This window comes from Arachis hypogaea, chromosome 9, assembly GCF_003086295.3.
Source record: "Arachis hypogaea cultivar Tifrunner chromosome 9, arahy.Tifrunner.gnm2.J5K5, whole genome shotgun sequence".
NCBI classification, from domain to species: Eukaryota; Viridiplantae; Streptophyta; class Magnoliopsida; order Fabales; family Fabaceae; genus Arachis; species Arachis hypogaea.
The window spans coordinates 15,232,044-15,247,034 of NC_092044.1; the positions used below are offsets into that span (position 1 = coordinate 15,232,044).

The window sequence follows — 14,991 nt, forward strand, 5'->3', positions numbered from 1 at the left end:
CCACAAACACTAGCTTAATTGGAGCTTTATAATGACACAAAAAACCAATATGCCAAATTGTTATTAGCAGGTATATAGAAAAATCATGTTTCTAAAAATTCAACAAAATGCAAAAGAAAAAACCCAATCACTTGAGTTCAAAAGAACCATCCAGATACATTTTAAAGTAACCATCTGTCTTATGTGTACTAATTAAATCAACTCAAATAGGGACGTATCAAGATAACCACAAGCGCACAAAGCGTCGTAGTCGCCCATCAGCACTTGTAGGCCGCTACAAACATCTAGAAAACTACTTAAATTATGTGGTTCATAAAAATATTACCGAGTTCTTAAATGAAAGTAATAATACAAAAATACATATTTGAACTAAATAAAGACTTCAAAGGGACTCAAAGACCAATATGCGAATCTGTTGTTTAGAAAAAAAACAGATGAAATAACATTGAAAAATAAACAAATATGAATTATTAGGTCGTGAAAGAATGAAGAAAGTAAAAAAAACGCAAACTAGCACAACCATATAGATGACATACAAGCATATGAAAATCATGATATTAATCAAATAAAATAAACACAACCTATTTACTTCTACAAGCAATACGAGCATGTTAACTTATTAGATGAATTATCACAAACTATCATAAGAAATGCCATAAACTTAACTTGATAAGCATTAAAAAAAATCAAAATTAATTAAAAGTGATCACAGAGCGTTACAATTAGTAACTATTCCTAACCATAATTCAAATAAAATCTTACCTAACAAAATCATAACTAACAAAATTTACATGATTCAAACAAGCCAAGAAAAATAAAAACAAACACAAATCAATTGTTTGAAAATCAGGACCACTGTCCTTACAAGTTTGTTTCATGCAGTAAATAGTGAGATACCTTTTACCTATCTGATTCTTCTTTTCAATTGTAGAATTCTGGACGGTTGGAACGCTGTTAACAGCTAATTCCTCTGCAATCCAATGCAAGATGCTGTTCGGTTTATAACCAAGTAATAAAAACATAAATGACAAATAAACATTTAAAAATATCCAACTGTTACTTTTGACCCAATCCAAAGCCCTTGAGAAAAAAAACCAACAACAAACACCATAAAGATGAAGGATTTCGCAAGAATTTAATGGGTCTCAAATGCCAACTCAGTCAAATATGAACACAACAATCATCAAGGTAAATTAGATTTATACAATGCAACATGGTAGCCCCAGAAAGCAATGTTTATGTCAAAAACCAACCATCCCAATAGATATTAGATGATCCATCCATTTCTGTTATAATTGGGACTAAATATTTCACACCAAAACCCGTTTTGAGCATCACGTACACATTTGTTTACTTAAAAAAAAAACACATCAAACATCAACTGACTCAAACATGCTGTCAATATAATAAAATCAAAATGGCAATCACCATTAGGAAAATTAACCATCCATGTGTCCCTTAGAGTAACCATCTTTACTATGACTTATATACTGAGCATAGTTGCTTAGGAGAAAAAAAATGCATCCAACAAACAAGAAAACACTTTAGTGAAGACTTGGTCTACATGTTGTGGTGGGGCTACTCAATTATGATACAAACTATTCAATCAAAAAAAAATTTGGTTTAATTCTTCAAGACGTCAACATGAATTTGATTTTACTATTTAATTTTTTTAGAGAAATATTTCTTTTAAGAAAGAAGATGAAGACAGTTAAAATATTTAGGTGATTTTTATCTTGAAATAATTATTGCCAAATGAAGTCTTAGAAACTATGCTAATGTTTTACATGTACTATTTTTCTATGTTGAAAAGGAGTCACGTGTAAGTTTATTCATATTTTTAACCTATATGTTGTATAGTTACTCATTTTATGTGAAATGAAATAGCACTTAAGTTGGCACTTTTTAATTTGCATATGGATGCATGATAGGTGTTGGACTCTGATATGGGGAGGGGTGTGCTTCACAATTTTGTGGTGTCAGTGTAGCAACAACTCGGACCCTGCGAGTTGTATTCATCACACGGACCGTCCGAGTTGCGTTTCACCAAATACACGGTTCGATTTGATGTAGCCTAGACACGCGTCGCGCAGCAGCGTCTCCCCAAACGGTGTCCTGAAACCAAACAAAGACCCAAGCAACCTACTCTCACCATCCGAATACACTCACTTTCACATTTCACTTTCAACTTCACTCCCACCTTCTTCTTCTTCCTTTCTCCAGTTCTGAAAGTTGCATGTTGGAAGAAAGAAAATCATACCAAAAAAATAAAATTAAAGATGTTGATCGATTTGAGCTTCATATTATTCATTATCTCAGTCATCCTGATTATGTCAGTTTTATTTTTGAATTTTTTAAATTTTTTATATTTATAATTATTATTGTTAGAAATTTAATTATTATGATTGTTGTTAGAAATGCAATTTAGGAATATAAATAGAATGATTATTAGGATTTCTCAATGTTTGTTAGATTTTTTTGAAATTTTGCTGAAATTTTTTTACTAATTTTTAATTATAAATATTATTATTAGGAAATTAATTATTATTATGCTTGCTAGTTTTTGAATTTAAAAATGTAAACAGAATGATAGTGATTTTTTATAGAGAATGTAATTTTTTTAATTTTTTATTATTTTTAATTATAATTATATTTGGAAAGAACGTTTATTTTTTTTAAATCTTTTTAAAATTATTAACTATAATTGTTATGGATGAAGTTAAATGTTATTGTTATTGTGAGAAGTTGTTAGTACTGAATAATTAGTAGGATTATTTTTATTAAAGCACGTTAGGTTTTATTATTATTAGAATATTTAAATTTTATTAATTGTAATCATAATTATTAGCAAGTTAATTGTTGTTACAGTTGTTAGAAAATGAAGAATGGCATATACTGGTTAGTAATATTTTTTGATAGTTGAGGAAAAAATGTTTAAATGATAGTAAATCAGTAATTAATATTAGATATTATGGTAGATGTTGTAAGTTGAGAATTTTGATTAGGAATATATGTATTGGTCAAACTTAACATACAACTTGATGAACGAGATCTGAACCCGGTTTTTAATATACATTGAAAACATCTCTTGCATGCTCGTTTCGTCCGTCACATATTTGGTTTGAAACTGGACGAATCCACCAAACACCGGTATGGGATATCTGTATAAAATATAGGATATTTTTCTTGCCTTCTCAGAATCATTCTTTTCACATATCACACCTTTGAGCTCTTCAAATGAGATGATAAAAGGAATAACAACATCTAGCGGATTTTCACAAATAAATTTTACTCCTTCAGACATTTGTAGCAAAATTTGACCAAAATAATACACTTTTAGTAACACTCTGTCATTCATTTCTCTCAATCACAAAAAAAGCATAACTTTAACTACTAGATTTTTAAGTTCAAAACAAGTAATCAAGAAACGAGAAAGAAAAAACAGAAGAAGCAGCCGTTCAAGAAGCGGAAGAAGACGCAAGTAAGCTACCACCAGTTCACTTCACACTTTTATATAGGCCTTTTTAACGAACTCGCACCCTTCGACTCGGTTAACCTGATTCAAAAAAAGTATTAAAAAATGAAATCGGACCATGCGATTTAATCTAGCAGTTCATATAAAAAATTTCCAAGCTCACACAAAATGTAAGGTCCGAGTTTAATCTTCCCAAATTCAAATTCTCAGCATGGAACTTGGACCATGCGATTTGTTGTCCCATTTCATATTAAAAAACCAAGCTAAAGCAACACGGAGGGTCCGATTTCAACCTTCCAAAATTTTAATTCTCATTAGCATACAAATCGGACCGTGCGATTTTCTATGCAAAAGTTTATAACCAAAGAACTCGCACCGTCTGAGTTCTTCTACCTCACACTGCCAAAAAGTTGTCCCACATATATGTCTAGTCCCCCATAAATCCATATCGAAGAATAGCACACATATGTGTTCCATTTCCATAAAATTGAGCCCTTAAGTTGGTGGCATTATATTCCTCGTTTTACAAATTTTAAACATGTTAGAAAATTAAAGAGAAGATACGAGTGGTGTATGGAGGGCTTAAATAATGTTGCAAATGAGTTGAAAAGAGAGAAAATATGACCACACACTATAACACATTTACACAAGGCTAGAAGCTGAAATCCTCAACTCAAAATACAAAACTTGCTTCATCCATTGAATTTGAATGGCTGTTTGCTAAAATAAGAAGGCAATAATTTTCTTCAGTAAGATGACGATGAGACCTTCAATTCTAGGGATGGAAAGAGACAAAAGAATGTAATATTAAATTCAAATTTGAAAACGTCGTCATCCAATCTCCATCTCTATAAGACTGGTAATTAGGATATCAAAAAAACAGAACCAGCCGAAAGTGCCAGGTTCCAACAAATGGAAGGTATATATAGCTGCTATGTAGCAAGTGTAGGTCCATTATATAATTCTTCAACTTATTAACCTTTTGTTATCAAGCATCACTAGTATATAAGCATCGCTAATAATGTTCAATGCCTATACAGATTCATCCCAAACAAATAGTAACTACTAAAAATATATATCCCAAAATCAATAATCATACAACGAAATCTCTTTAACTCTTGCATGCACCAAACAACATCATCATATTTTGCAAAGAATATTATAATATCAAAACACTGAAGATGTTTAGCTAAGCAATTAGAAGATTGATTATGGAAACCAACCATCCGATTACATACTAAAGTAACCATCCATATATTGTGAATTGAAGGTCGACAAAGGTCAACTAATTAACGCCGCATTGCATGCAAAGGACCACATAGCGACGAAAAAATACTATGCTATTTAAACCGAACTTTTGTGACTCTTCCCACGCTAACATTAAAAAAAGACAATTGCAACCATCTACACCCAGATATTATGCCACACGTTCCAGTATATAGAAATTTTAACATACATATGAATTTTTCACTTTGAACAATCAAACATGCCAGCAACATAATTCGTATCTACAGCTAGATCCAACAGAAACAGGAATCATGAAAATGACTTATATAACCGTAAATTGTCAATGACGGTACGTCCTCACAGCTTCAGCTAGTGGACGCCAGAAGCAGGACCCATGCCCCAAGCTAACGCAAGACACGCAACCGGTCTGTGTGACTGGTGCTGAGAACTGCAGAGGACAAAAGATGAGCGCCCGTAGGGTAGCGGCGGAGTTCCGGTGCCAGGCGAAGCAGCTGCCACGCCAGCCACGGACGACGTGCGACGGAGGTTGGGCACTGCAACTCGGGACGGCGCTGATGGACGAAGTAGTTGCTGCCAGCGACGCTAGAGGCACACCAAAGAATCAGGGCGATGCGGTTCTGATCGACGCCGACGCAGGTTTCTGGGAAGGTGGAGGCGCGGGGATGGGATGTTCAGCGGCAAAGGAGGAGGGCTTTTGTGGGTAAAGTGACCGTTTGTTCAAAAAAGAGGAATGGATGAAAATTAGGATTAAGAATTATGTGGTCAAAACAAACAGCGCTTTTGAATTTAGGATAAATATGGATAAATTTTATTTTTATTTTATATTAGGTCAAACAAACAGCTTATTGTATACGTTGTACAAATATTTTATTGTATAAATACTCTATTAGTTCCTAGCAGAGTTCCTTTCTTAATTCCCAAAGATAGGTAGCTCCGAAAAATGTGCAACCTATACATTTAGAAACCTTACTTCATTATGCAGAGGTTAAGTTTGCCCAGTTTGGACTCCACCTAGGTTGCTAAGGTGAAAAATATTCCTTTGTTAGGTACGTTTGTGAGCTAGATTAGCCTCAACCGAAGTTGTAAGTTAATGCGGGTTACTCTTGTGTTATTTGGTTAAGATGGACAAGTTGGGTTTCAGTCTAGGCTGGATGAGGTTTGGTTGTGATGATGGCATGATGCCATGTGATAAGAATTGGTCCTTGGAAACAATTGATTTTGGGGATGTGTTTTTTTTTTTTTTTATGAGTCGGATAATCTTTTATTCTAGACATTACAATATCATAAATTTACGCATATTATATGATTATGGAAATAGATTTTTTCAATTTTTTAATTAAATGAGTAAAGTGTAATATCTAATTTTTTAATGTTTTTTATATATTTTTTAAATTTTATCTATAAAATTTAGGATAAAAAATTACGCTTTATTTTTTCAAATAAAAAAAATTGAGAAAATTTAACTATACTCATATATACAATATTTAAAGACTTTTATATACTATTTGGTCTCGGTCAAATTTTAAATTCGGATAAAATACCTTAAGAATCACCAAAATTTGTCACCTATGACACTATTTGGCAAAGTCAAATTTTAAGTCTGAATAAAACACCTTAAGAATCACCAAGATTTGTCACTAATGATACATACACATTGATACGGATACGGGACACAATATGATACAGAACACATAAACGCACGAATTTAAAATTTTTATAAAACATGAAGACACGGTATATATATAAAATATAAAGTATTTTTTAGATAAATTATAATGATATTTTAGTATTTTATTGTTATTAAAATATAAATTAATTTTTTAATTATTTTTAATATTTTTTAATTATTTAAAATAATTTTTGTTTTAATAATTAATAATATATACTATTTCTAAACTCATTTCAAGAATACATGTTAAGAATAAGATTGGATACGCTAACACGTGATAGTATTTATTAGGTGTGTCAAAGTATGTCCGAAATCTTTTTATTTTTTATTAAGACACGTGTGTCGGACGAGTGTCAATGAGTAGGGACAGACATACGAGAGACGAGTGGAAGCCTCTTCCCCCAGATTTTTTTTAAAATTAATAGTAATAAGTTATTAAATATGATTTAATTTTAAAAAAATTGTTTAATATTTAGTCTAGTATAAATAACAGTCCAATTTAATTTAAATATTAATAATTTCTAATATCTAAAATATAAGTAACAATATTAAAAAATCTAAAAAAATATGTTTTAATTAAATAAATTTTTTCAAATCCAATAAAGTGGATTTTTTTTCTTCTTGTAACAATCATTCTTGATTCATTTGCTATTAATTCTCTTTGTTTCAACAGCTACAATTGAGAGATCTTTTTCATCTATAATGATGATAATTAAAGAATAACTAAAAAATAAAATAAAAGATGAATTTTTTGTTAATTGTATTTTAATTATATTAAAAAAATTATTAAAAAATTTAACACAGATTGTATTATTAATGAATTTTATGATACAAAAAATTGGTTATTTTAATAATAAAAAATATCCACATATTTTTTTATATTTTAAAATATATTCTATATTTGTATATTTTTATTATATATTTTAATTATATAATTTTTTACAAAATTTTTTAATATTATGTATATTATTAACTTTTCATAATAATATTTTTGGATCTGTACTACGGGTTGAGTGTCATGTCGAAAGTGTATGTGATAATAAATAAAAAAAAAGTTTTCCTAATTCATAGTTTGTCACTGAGCTAAAGTCTTATCTCTCCTGAATAGGTTACTTTTTAAGTTTACTTCGCCGTCAATAACAATGATGCAGCGACGAGCCATTAGTACGAAAGTCTTGCATGCATAGGAGGAGGTAACAAAAAGATTTAGTGATATAATTTTGGTAATTGACAAAATAAATCAAATGAAATCTTTTTTTTTTCTCAATGTGCATATTTTCTTGAAAATATTTTGTAATATGGTTGACTTTATTATTTATTAATTTTAAATTTTTAACAACAACATAAAAAAAAATAGCCTATTTTATCGTTGTCGATGTATCTTACTATCTTACGCGAGATAAAGAGATTTTAAAAAAAAAAAAAACTTTCTACTAAGTGTTCTTAGGTTAGCAAAATTCTTTGGATCCGAATTTAAAAAAAAATAAAGAAGAAAAGATGCTACTGATATTAATCCCGGTTACTTTTCAAAGTGCCTTTTGAACAATTAGTAGAGCAAGGACTTTCCTTGGATCAAAGGTCATGCTTGAAATAAATTAAACGGAAAAGTTCAAGGTTACCCCGAATGTAGGTAAAAGAAAAAAGCTAAAACGAATGCAAATTATTGCTGTCTATGATGATGATTACAGCAACTCTCCATAAGCTAAGTAAATTGATTACAGCCACATTTGTCTATAGATATAATACTACCATAATATGAACACACCAAAAAGCAAGAAGCAAATATACCTTACGTGTTTTTCTTCCATTTGAATAATTGAATCTCCCCTTCTTCTCTCTTCTATCCTTTTCACCTTTTTATCAATTCTGTATACTCTTATTCTTAAGTAAACCATTAAAATAGTATCCAAAAAAAAAATTAACATTCACAAATTAAAATATATTCTAAAAAAAACAACCCCTTGTGATTTGTTGTAACACTTGAAAAATTTTAGATATTTAATAAAACAATGTAACTATAAATAAATTTTAGAAAATAGTTAAAAAGTATAATATCTAATCATGTTATATATATATATACAAAATTAGTTATTAAATTAGTCATTTATATAAAATATAAATTAAAATACAAAATATATCTTAAAAATAAATTAAATAACATATATATTATTTATACATAAATACATAATAACTAAACTTTTATATGTACATAATATTTTTGGTATACTATTTTAGACACTAGCAGATAGTTCTATTTATTTGAAATTCATTTTATTGGTACTAGAATATTTTAGATATCATTTTGAATTTTTGATGGCCTACTCTTTCATCATTTTAATCTTTTTGGACGGCTGTTTGTCTATCACTTTGGCCATCCAATTCCAACTAGATTCCTTCGCACCTTAGACCATGACCCAACACTATCCCCCTTTACACCCAATATAAATTTCAAGAAAACAATTCACTAAACATAACTCTCTTCATTCATCGCCTCCAATGGCTGCTACCATGTCTAATTTCTCAAGCCAGAGCACCTCCCAAAGATCACTGGCCATGATGTTGGCTCTAGTCTCAGCAGTGGTGTTATCTCCTTTGTATGCCAACTCCAAGAGCGATACGAGGAGCTACCATGAATCAAGATGGAGCTCTAGTTTTGTTCTCCCTATGGTTCTTGCTGGACTCATAATTGCCATCAGAACAGCGTCTTCGCCTTCGACCTCTCCGAGATCCTCACTGCTACCTTCTCCTGACCCCTCATGGGTGCTCAGAATCGGAAGCTCTTCTTGGGGACTTGCGGCGGTTTTGCTTATGCTTTTGCTTGTTCTCTATTGGCAAGCATCAGTTCAAGAATTCTTTTGGAGATAAGAGCCCAGTTCCGTCACTGCCAATGTGTTAGTGTAAGTTGTGTTGCAATTTTGATCAAATGAGACCATGTTGGTTTTAGGTTTCCTCTGTGTAAGTTGTGTTGCAATTTTAATAGAAGAAGGGGAACCAAATTCTGTGTAACCTGCTTGGTTTTAGGTTTCCTCTGTAATTTAAACATATTAAAGATAATAAATAATTTTATGTTTTAACATATTGTTAATTGTATTCTGGAAATATATGGTATCTTTATTAACGATTGCAAATATATGTTACATATTTTTAAAAGCAACTAAGGTCATAAAAACCAGGGAATAAGTTTCTATTAAAATTAGGAGTTTCTATGGTGCTGAAGCAAGATTCCATCAGCACATTATGAACGTGAGTGGTATTCTTAGAAGTTGTATGCTTGTTAAGGGCAATAACTAGCGACCTGCAGTCTTTGCGTAATAGTTTGGGTCACGTAAAGCTAATCCAATTTCTAATATGTTATAATTAGAAGGATAGAATAGTATATTTAATATGAGATATTTTTCACATCCAAGTAATTTTGGCATTTAAGTTTATTCAAGTAATTTTAGGTTACATGTTTTTTCTGCTTTCTTCTTTCCTTATGCTTCGGAGCATTGTCTTCTTCTTCGCGTTCCTCCTCCTCATTCTTTTGTTGTTGTATTTTTTTTTGTCTTTTCCTCCTTCTCTCTCTGGTGAAGAAGCAGTAGAAAATGAGGAGGAAGCATTTTGAATTGTGCATAAGAAAAATGAACCGAACATGTTATTATAGTGAAACAATTGTATAGTACTAAATGAATGGAACATTATCCATTATATAAATTCAAATTCGAACAGCTTTCTGCATAATGAACTGAACAACGTACTCATGGTGAAACAATTGTATAGTACTGAGTGAACGAAACATAATCTATTATATAAAATCAAATTCAAATAACTTTTTGCATAATGAATAGAACATGTACTCATGGTGAAACAATTGTATGGTATTGAATGAACGAAACATAATCCATTATATAAAATCAAATTCAAATAGCTTTCTGCATAATGAACCGAACACGTACTCATAGTGAAACAACTGTATAGTACCGAGTGAAGGAAACATAATCCATTATATAAAATCAAATTCAAACAGCTTTCTTCATAATGAACCGAACACATACTCATGGTGAAACAATTGTATAGTAACGAGTAAAGGAAACATAATCTATTATATAAAATCAAATTCAAATAGCTTTCTGCATAATAAACTGAGCAACGTACTCATGGTGAAATAATTGTATAATACGGAGTGAACGAAACATAATCCATTATATAAAACCAAATTCAAACAGCTTTCTGCATAATGAACTGAACAACGTACTCATGGTGAAATAATTGTATAGTACTGAGTGCACGAAACATAATCCATTATATAAAATAAAATTCAAACAGCTTTCTGCATAATGAACCGAACACGTACTCATGGTGAAACAATTGTATAGTACTGAGTGAACGAAACATAATCCATTATATAAAATCAAATTCAAACAGCTTTCTGCATGAACACGTACTCATGGTGAAATAATTGTATATTACTGAATGAACGAAACATAATCCATTATATAAAATCAAATTCGAAACACCTCTGTCTACAATTTAGAGATCATCAATTCAATTAAATTCATATTCAAAACACTTGCGTCTATTCAATTCAATTCAATTCAATTTAGCAATTACATTCTATTCAATTCGGTTGAAAAAGTAATCTATTAGCAAAATGTTGGTATTGTTGGTGATAACGATAACAAAAGAGGCGAAGAAGGAGGAGGAGGAGGATGACGAGGATGTATATGTGAATTTGAAAGAGGAGGAGGAGGAGGAGGAGGAGGAGGAGGTATATTTGAATTTGAAAGAAGAAGAAGATGATGCGTGCGTGTATTTGAAGAAGATAAAGCGTGTATAATGACGCTCTTTTAATGAAAGTGGTTTTTGTTGGTGTTGGATCTACTTGGATAAAACTTGGATGAAAAAATACTTAGATGTGTGGCATAGCCCATTTAATATATTGTTGGATTTTTGGTAAGTGGACCTGGTCTTTTTGTTGGTGCCATTTTGTGGGTGGACTTCAAGTCTTTTTGGTAATTAAATTGAATCAAGTTGGTTCAAAATTAACAAAAATCAGTTTCATTAGTGGAGCGTGAATATACGCTCCAACTATGTAAATATTTCTGCATTTCTCTCCTCTTCTTCCTTCTTCTACTTTTTCGTGTTTCTCCTCCTACTCTTTCTTCGCATTCCTCCTCCTTCTTCTTTACGTTCCTTCTTCTTTATTTTATTCCTCTCAAGAGAGTAAATCAAGAAGAATTTTGAGAAAATGAAATAAGAAGAAGATGATGAAGAAGAAAAGATGAAAAAGAAGAAGAATACGAATCGGAAGATGAGGAGGAAAAATTCAAGTGAAATGAAACCAAATGAACCTAAATTAAACTAAGAAATGAACCAAAATTTCTTAAGAAAAAAAATTTGGTCAATACTTAACAATAGCATTAAGTGAACCTCAGTTAATTTACAAATGAACCGAAATTAGTTCATATTTGAACAAAAACTAACTAAACAACCATACATGAAAAAATTCAGCAAATTCAAGCGAAAAAAACCAAATGAACCTAAATTAAATTAAGAAATGAACCGAAATTTCTTAAGGAATAAAAAATTTGGTTAATACTTAACAGCAGCATCAAGTGAACCTCAGTTAATTCACAAATGAATCGAAATTAGTTCAGATTTAAACAAGTAGTAAAAAACTCAATCATCAACAAAACACACATCGGATTCATTTCTAAATCCAAATGAACCTCAAATAAATTATGAAATGAACCGAAATTATTTAATGATGGCACAAGAAAAAATTAAAACCAATGAAGATGTTAGCAAAATGCTGGTGTTGTTGGTAATAACAATAACGAAAGAGAAAGATAACGTAAAATGAGAAGAAGAAGAAGAAGAAGAAGAACCTACATGCGCGAATTTAAAAGAAGAAAAAGCGACAGTAATGAACGTGCGTGCATGAATTTAAAATACTTGGTTTGACTTAACTAAGGTTATAACTTGGATGTAGAAATTTATTCTTCTTTACTTAAATAATCTGCTTCAAATAGTAATAGAAGAAGAAAGTGACTCTATGATGAGTAAAGGCAGGTAGTGATTCTTGTAGGTGGAGGGAATGAGAGAAATAATTATATTATTAGGGTTAAGTACTTTTTTCGTCCCTAAGGCCTGAGGCCAAAATCAAAATCGTCTCCAATCTTTTTTTGTTATTAAAATCATCCTCAATGTTACAAAACGTTATAAAATCGTCCTTTTTACTTTAATTTTATTTTTTTACCAAATTACCCTTAATAATTAATATAAATAATAAAAATAATATTAAAAAATAAAAACAAACCCTTCCCCCCTCCACCTGCACCCCCACTCCCTTATCTCTTCCCTTTCTTCTCTCCCCATCCAACCAGAAAATCTGACAACAAACTCAGATTATACAATACAAACAGAAATTCCAGTTCACACAGGAGAAGAAGAAGAAGATGACGATGATGAAGAAGACGCAGAAGAAGAATCAAATTTCTGTTTCCTAGTCCAACCACAATAGCAACAAGCAAAATCAACAGAAATGATGTAAACCTCGCTAAAAATGGTAAACAATTAGTTAATAAATTGCATTTTAATTTGGAAAATTAAAAATGCAAAACTAATATCAAAATAGGATAGAGCTCGTCGAAACGAGAATTTTGATACCAATTTCAAAAAATTTGGCCCAAAATTAGGTTGGACCGATTGAACCGAGTCCAAAATGGGCCCAAGGTCCAACCGAACCCAACCCATTAAAGAGGCACAGCTTCTTATTTCCCTTCTTCTTCATTATTCATGCCAGGAAACATTTCATCGGGGAAGAAGAACACAAGCAAAATCCTAACCCTCACTTTAATTTCAAACCCATGTAACTTTGGATCCGGAGGTCCGACTGACGAATCGTTTGCGACCACGCGTTCACCGCGATGAGCTCTATGAAACTCATTAAACAATTTGGTAGGTAACTCACTGCTCTCTTCTCAGCCAGCTTCCCTTAATTCCAAAAATTCATGAACAATTATGTTGAAAATTGTTTGATTTTTGTGTTCTAGGCTCATGTTAGCTTCCGGAACTTGTGGGCTCAAGCTATTGAGTATATGGGTATGGTAAGAACACCCTAAACTTAGCTCAACCTTGTTTTTGGTAATAGAAAACTGAATTGAAACATGTATATGTGTATTAGGTGTAGGTTAAGTGGGTGTTTATGCATTGGATTTGAATTGGGATTACTTGGAGGTTCGTTGGTGACCAAGACTTGTTTTGGGGCTATTTGATTGAGCTTGGAGGGGCTGTAATTGTGTGTTGTGAGGCTGCCTTGGTGAATTAAGTGATCGGCCAAGGTATGGTTTAAGTTTCGCACGTTTAATATTTACGGTATTGTGAAAACTTAGGTTAGAAGAACCATAGGATAAGTTGAATTGTTTGTTGTATTTAATGATTAGCCTTGTAATGTTGTTGGAATAGATTTGTTGATGGATATATATTGGAATTATGAGGTGTGGAAGTTATTAATGATGTACTCTTATATTTATTTATGATGGATTAGGATTGGTGTTTGTTAATAAGAATGTAGAGTTGTGTTGTGGTGGTATTGCATATGTTGTAACTAATTATGTAATGATCGGAATTGCATGAGACTAAGTTTGGGATAAACTTGGGAATATAAGGAACTAAACTAAAAATTTTGGGACCTTTTTGTTAAATATACAATTTACGGCAAATTTTTAAAGTTAGGTTGTTAAATTTGTCCAGCAGCAGAAAAGGCCAAACAGGGCAGCAACTTATTTGTCTTGCTGTGACTTCTACGAATTGAGTTTTGGAGCAAAACTAATTTTGTTATAAAATTTGATTAGCTTGATTTATTTCTCTAAAACTTTAGAATTTTAAGAGTTAAAGATTGGGAGTTGTGAATTTTTGAATATTGGTGGTCAAAGCTGAAAAGAAACAGATTTCAGCAAATTATGCACTAACTTCCAATGCTTATAACTCTTAGAATTGAATAGAAATTGGGTTGCAACCAAGACACACTTGTTCTTGGATGAGCTAGGAGTTCCCAAACCAAAATTTAGCTTAATTGGAGTTTTGTAATAAAAGTTATTCAAATTGAAAGGTACTAAGCTTGTTGGTTTCTAAAACAGATTTTGACTCATTTTTACTTAACTTTCAGGTAATGTAACTTCTTCATTAAAAATGGTATTAATTCAAAACTAATTGAGAAAGAAACCTGGATGAGTAAAGTTTAACTACATTAATTTTTAAAGTCATTGGATTTAACTTGGATTTTATATTGAATTTTGAATATCACATGCTACTGCTGTTTTTCTGGTTTTATGCACTGCAGAGCATTCACGGTTTTTCCTTTATTCCTGAGACTAGAGAAATTAGAAAATTATGATCTTTTATTTGTTAGAAAGCTTATTTCAAGATGAACATCTGAACATAAAGTTTGCACAATTCTGAGTTCATTTGTTATATTAAAAACAGAAAAGAAAATAGAGTGTCGAGGATGTCTTAGTGATAGTCATGGGTCCGAGAAGTCAAAGATTAATCTTCGTGTTATGTGATTGATTTAATGTTAGAGTTGGGTTGATTTTAAGATTATTCAATATTAAAGAGG

At 31.2% G+C, this 14,991-nt stretch overlaps 1 long non-coding RNA gene across 1 annotated transcript; it reads left to right on the forward strand.

The window, feature by feature from the left end:
* Positions 1 to 13,183: 13,183 nt before the first annotated feature.
* On the forward strand, positions 13,184 to 13,708 carry LOC140174944 (uncharacterized). Its single transcript, XR_011865095.1, has 3 exons — positions 13,184 to 13,331; positions 13,427 to 13,480; positions 13,558 to 13,708. It is a non-coding gene; the product is annotated as an uncharacterized lncRNA (long non-coding RNA).
* Positions 13,709 to 14,991: the final 1,283 nt, after the last annotated feature.